This window comes from Ictidomys tridecemlineatus, chromosome 3, assembly GCF_052094955.1.
Source record: "Ictidomys tridecemlineatus isolate mIctTri1 chromosome 3, mIctTri1.hap1, whole genome shotgun sequence".
Lineage (NCBI taxonomy): Eukaryota > Metazoa > Chordata > Mammalia > Rodentia > Sciuridae > Ictidomys > Ictidomys tridecemlineatus.
This window is the reverse complement of record NC_135479.1, coordinates 68,953,282-68,960,011: the sequence shown is the minus strand read 5'-3', so window position 1 is coordinate 68,960,011 and position 6,730 is coordinate 68,953,282.

The following is a 6,730-nucleotide window of genomic DNA, read 5'->3' as shown; positions in this document are numbered from 1 at the left end:
ATGTGTACTGTTCCCTTGAACTCAGGTGTCTTAGTGTAAGCTAAGTAAAAGTAAATCTTTGTCATTGATTAAAGTACTTTCTAAAATGTTTTTAGATCTCAAAGACAGAATTAGATTGGTTCCTCCAAGATTTGGGAAGAGAAATTAAAAAATGGCAACAAGAGAAAAAAGAAATCCAAGAAAGATTAAAAGCACTGAAGAAGAAAATTAAAAAGGTTTTAAATACTATTTTAAATATTATTTTCACCTTTTTTATGTTAAATTTCAAACTGTATCAAGGTAAAATTGATAGATACTGTTTTCACAGTGTTTTTATCTCATTTTAAAAAGCATCCATTGAGATCTCATCTAAAACTATTTCAAACTTATAGTGTTTTCAAATTAATTTTGTAAAAGTGAGAATCGATTGGGCCTGAGAATCAACAAAGGAATTGATGTCCTGTTCATATGAACGCCATGAACACCATTCTCACTATGAACATTACCTTTGACCTTCTTTTTCCTCATTGGTAAAATTAGGGGGCTGATTAGATCTAAGGTTCTTTCCAGCACTAAAATTCTGTGATGATTACTTCACTCATACTTTTATTATGGATCTGTAAATTATTAGAATTTGGTCTTATTAATATGAAGAACTTGCTAGAGTATAGAACCTGAGCATAAGAGGGCCAAGTGTGTTTTATTATGTCCCCTGTGATCCATTCCTAACCTCCTGCTCTAAACAGTGAGTGTTATCATGTGATTCCTCAGCTTATCCACTGTGGTGTAATGAACATTCAAAGTCAGTAGCTAAAGTTAATAGCCATTTTATTTGCTCATGTTCCTGCAATCTGGATTGAGTTCAGCTAGACCATTATTCTTCTGGGATAGCAGTTAAACTGGCTATTATTGGAAACCTGGGGGAGTTTATCAAGTACAAGTAACTAAATAGGAATATTAGGAGAGCATGAAAGTGGCAGAATCTGCCTGGTTTAGGCATAGCTTAAGTCAGAGGCTTTCACATTGTGTCTGAAGGGTTATCAGAGAGTGTGTGTGCATATTCTAATTTCACTCCAAGTCTTGTTAAGGAGGAGGAGGCTGGTTGCATTTTGACTGAGAGTCCATGTGTTCTAATCTAAATGAAAAACCCTGATGATGATGTCTCATTACCTGTGCTTCCTTGGGTTGAAACCACCTGAGGCATGCATCTTGGACCAAGGTAGTGATTTACCAGTAATCAGGTGACTTAGAGTGAATAAGAAGCTGATTTGTTCTCCAAGTATAAAGGAAAATTTCAAACAAGGAAAATGACCCCCAAATTCTTGCTCAATTGGAAAGATAAATCTAAAAATGGCAACAAGAGAAAAAAAGAAATCCAAGAAAGATTAAAAGCACTGAAGAAGAAAGTTAAATGAGATACTAGAAGATGATTAGATTAGAATTAGAAGATACTAGAAGTGAAGCAAAATATAGAAACAAAAAATTTAAGAATGCTGTTTGTAGATATGCTTTCCTGTGTAAAGTTGTATTGAAAAAAATCTGAAAATTAATTAAAATTTGGTGACTATGCTTTTATAGGTCTACCCTGAAAAATGATGGGATGGATAACAAACCTGAATTACATCTGGATCAGTCCCTTGAAATCAGGCAAAGGAAATTTAAATTTATTTTTAGTACCTTCTTACACTTTTACTATCAGAAGTACAAGCATTCTAAGACTTCTAAATCTGTTGCTCCTCCCCCACCCCCATTTCTTTTAAATAATTATGTATCTTTTATTTTTAAACTAATGTTTAAGTGTATTTTTGAAGTATTTTGATTTTACTAGATTTCTGCTTTTATTTTATGTCAATATAAAAAATATTGTTGTCAATCATTCCTTTTATTTTCTTGAATTGATTGAAACTAAAAATGTGTTTTAAAAACTTTTATTTTGGACTAGGGGTGTAGCTCAGTGGTAGAAGCACTTACATAGCAAGTATGAAGGACTGGGTTCTGTCCCTGCATCACAGAAAAACTTCTTGTATGTTACTCATATATAGAATGATAGTTTCTTACATTGTTAGTCTGTAATTATATGTTTATTACAAATTGTTGCTGGGCATGGTAGCACACACCTGTAATCCCAGTGGATTGGGAGGCTGAGGCAGGAGGATCATGAGTTCAAAGCTAGCCTCAGCAACGGGGAGGTGCTAAGCAAATCAGTGAGACCCTGTCACTAAATAAAATATAAAATAGGGTTGGGAATGTAGCTCAGTGGTAAAGTGCTTCTGGGTTCAATGCCTAATACAAAAAAATAATTTAAAAAAATTTTAATTATAAAGCTGCAAAAAGTTTCTTTGTAATCTCTATTAATTGTCCTTGTATGTTTTCACATACTTGTGATCAATGTATTAGTAGTAAGCAGTCACATTTTGCTTTTCTCATTTAATATTGTTTCACATGCACATTTCTATTCCCATCATGGTCCATAGTCATCTTTTTTAGCCACCACGTTCACTGACACTTTTTAGCTGTTAACAAAAGTATGGCCACGATCAGTTTTGTACAGATCACTTTATTCTTTAGGATCATTTCCTTGTGTGAGAATAGAATTTCTGGCTGGTGAAGAAAGTTTTGTAAAGGTTATCAAAGTAGCCAGATTATACTCTACCTACCCTCATAAAACTAGTGAACTGTACAGAATCTTCGCTTCTTTCTCAGCATTCCTACCAAATACTCATTTCTTCTTTTGATCATTCATGAAGTTCAGAGAATGCATATGAATCTGTATGTTGTGTGGTAAAATATGAGGCAGGAAGTTACTCTAGAAAATGTAGAAAGCTGTCCTGAAACCTTTGTATTACTCCCTAGATTTGTTTTAAAGTTTTTTTCTTTTAACATTTGCAGTAATACATTTACAAATGAGAAAATGAAAATAGAAGAATGTATAAAGAAAGGGAAAGAGCATTATGAATAGAGTCAACAAAGAGCCGTGGCTGCAGAGGTGAGGTTATGACTGGTGGATGGAAGGGTTTCATTTGTTTACTGTTGGGTCTCTTTAATTACATGTGAGGCATAACTGTATTACTGGCAAGTATGGAGGTTAGGGTTATCCTATTACTCAAAATCCTTTTTCCCTAAAATATCCACTCTTTTTGTTTGGCTATTCCTTTCTAATTTTTATACATGCTTTGTTTCATAGATGTACTCATAATGTACATCAGATTTTGTAACCTGTTTTCCTTGACAGTATAATTCAGTCATTTCCCATACTCTACATTTTGCATAGCTTCATATTTAATCAAGTGATATAAAAATGTAGGCAACCATAAAACATTTGCCAGTTCTTAAAAAGCAAATGAAAATAACCTCCTTATTAAGAATATATCCCTCCCTCCCCCTAAAAGAATATATACCAATGTCATTGTACTATTTGAGAAACTACTGAGACAAAAATGAAAAGACAACATGTGGCTTTATTTTTATTTTATGTATGTTTTCCTAGCCTGTCTTAAGTACATCAAGCTATCTGAGAAACAAATGATATGTATTGGTATATGTGTCTATGATTATTCTGGGAAAATAAAAAAAAAACAATTAACTTATGTAGTCTGCAAATATTAGACCTTTCAATTAAATATAGACCCTTGTTACTGCTTCTGGGGAAAGAGTGAAAGTACAAATACTTTGTGGGCCCTACCCCAGTGTCTGTATTCCTAAATTTGTTTGATTCACATTTATCACTGCTTGGCAAGCCAATTTGCCTGGAGGGTCCTGTCAAGGTTACTGAGAACTGAATTAAAATGAGACTATTTTACATTTCCTGCAGTGATTTTTGCAAAAATGGCAAGTTGACTAAGGGGAAGTCCAAAAGTTTGAAAGCATTCCCCAAAGGCTGTTTGTGTTAATGCTGAAACAACTTCTTAGAGGCTTTTTGGTTGGGAAGGTACAGCCTCAGGTTTTATTCTGTGGGTCCCTGGGCCCTTCCTCACCATGGGCCAGGACTATAGATAACCCCATTCCATAGTTGCATGCAATTAACCTGGCTGTGTTTTGTCTATGGTTTAAGCAGAAAGCCATATACAGTTTCATATCCACAAGAATGATACTGAAGCACAGAATTTTAGTGTCATTTTGTTATTCTGTTTTCACATCCCAAAGTTTTAATTTGTGTTTGCCTGGGAAAATGACATAATCAAGTTCTGGTGTTCCTGTCATCAGATCTTACTTAAGGAAAAAACGGTTTGGGATGTTTTAAGTTTTAACTTTTAAAATAGTTTCAGGATTTCATTTGTAAAATACTTAGATATCCTCTAATCTACTGGCAGATATCTGTGCTGGAGAACTGGAAGGAGAGTGAAGTGTTTAAGTTACAGATCATGGTATCACAAGCAGAAGCCTACCTTAAGAACCTCAAGCTGACAAGCAGGTAGTGTGGCTTCTCAGGTGTTCTTCCCAGCATGTCTTTTAGAAAACACAAGTTAAACGTACTTGGAAAAACTTTTAAAAAATATTAGCATCATTATATTTTTAGTAGTTACCCAATTGGTACATGTTCAATTATAGAAAAAAATCAAAACATACAAACAAAAATGATTTTTATAAATTATTCATAATTCCAAATGGAGATAAAACTAATTAATATTTTAGAATAAATTCATTTACATATTTAGGGAAAAGTGAATGTTTACTCTTTTTTTTTCCCCACTAGGTAGTGTATAGGAAACTTCTTTTCATTCTGAAATGAAGTCAGTTTCTTGAAAATCAGTTCTCCAGCCTGATTTTAAAAGGTTGAGTGGTGTTCCAGCATGTAGCATGTCAGGATTATCAAGTGGGATATTTGTTTGCAAATTTTTTTTAAATATAAGCTGCACTCCAGTGAGCATCCCTATATCTAAGTGTTTTTGAACCTTATTAGTCATTTCCATGCAAAAACTTTCTGAACAAAAATAGTATTTTCAGAGCTTTTTAAACTTTTTGCTCAGTGGATTTTCATAATAACTGTTAGTTATTAATGACTGAGTGTAGGAAAGTTATTATGAAGGACTTTAAGATTCACACATGTAAATTTTTGAAATTCTTCATAATCTTTATCTGTTTTGTTTGTTTTCCTTTGTTTTTAGAATCCTAGAGGATTGTCTTTTGTCTGACATTTAGCTGCTTTCTATGTGGTGTTTCCCCCCCTTGGTTTTGATTTTGTTTGTTGTTTTTTGATGCTGGGGATGGAACCTAGGACCACCTCTATGCTAGGCAAGTGCTCCACCACTGCGCTGCACCTCTAGGCCTCTGTGTTTGCACACGTGGAATTACTTTTCATCTGGTTTTTGTATCATGTTCAGGTTTTCATATTTAATCCCAGATTTTTCATTCTTCCTAGTGCTTGCTTTTTTATTTGAATTTCAAACCCCTCATAATTGAACCAGAGATTGACTAGAAGAGTGATAGAGTAGTACATATAGTATGTATTTTTATCCTTTATTTTCAAGATTTTTTTTTTTACTGGAAGACTTTTCTAATCAAAGGTGAACTGACATGCAGATTCAGATTACAGAACTAGTACAGCTGAGGTTGAGAACAGCTAATGTTCAGAAACCTCTTAAGTAATTCCCATAGGCTATGGATTGTGTCTTATCTGAAAAACAAAGACACTCAGACCTTATTTTATCCAGTAGTATTGACTTTCTTCCATTAAGCCTTAGGCATATGTAGATTCTTTGGTATGCTATGCTGAATACTGATCCCACCAAAGGATAGCAAAGGAGAAAAGTGGGGGAAGAGACCATTCTGAGTCTTCTTTGTAAGATGTAAAGAGAACTGACACAATTACAGATTGAAAGGAGTGTTGAGGCTCTAAATTGGGAGTAGGATGTTTGTCACTATGTGTGTGTGTGTGTGTGTGTGTGTGTGTGTGTGTGTGTGTATGTAGTTGTAGATGGACAGTATGCCTTTATTTTATATTATTTTTATGTGGTGCTAAGGATTGAACCCAGTGCCTTACCCATGCCAGGCAAACACTCTGCTTCTGAGCTACAGCCCCAGCCCCTTGTTTGTCACTTTAGATAGACCAGATTTATAAAGTTCTGAGGTTGTATATTTATCTTAATCTCTAAGGCTGCATTCTTTAGTTTCACAGTTAGATGCGGATTTAGGTTTTATTGCAATTTTTGGAATATTCCAGGCTGACTAAAATTTTTAAAATGCAAAGGTAGTGTTTAATATTAAATATGAAGAAGTCAAATGAAGAACAGTCAAATTTTCAAACTTGTGGGGGGGAAAAATTCAAGAGAATATCTTCTCTCTGTCCCTAGTTTAAGGGTTTTGTTTGTTGTGTTTTTGTTTGGTTTTATCCATAGTTAAGGTATCCTTAAATGTCTAGGGGCAGGTTTACATAATACATAATTCTTTAGAAGTAATTATGTACCCAGGCATAATGGTGGATACCTGTAATCCCAGCAACTCGGGAGGCTGAGGCAAGAGGATTGCAAGTTTGAGGCCAGCCTGAACAACTTAACAAGACCCCAAGCATTTTAACGAGACTCTGTCTCAAAATAAGAAATAAAAAATTCTGAGGATATGGCTCAGTGGTAAAGTGCCCTGAGTTCAAACCTTATTACAAAAAAAAATGTTAATATGTGCATGGAATGATGTTGAATGTATCTTTTGCTAATGTTTAAGTATTTATTTTCATTTGCATTTAAATGCTTTCATTTTTTAAATTTCCCAAGTGGATAGTAAATATATTTTTAAACTTTTTCAGTGATTCCACAGA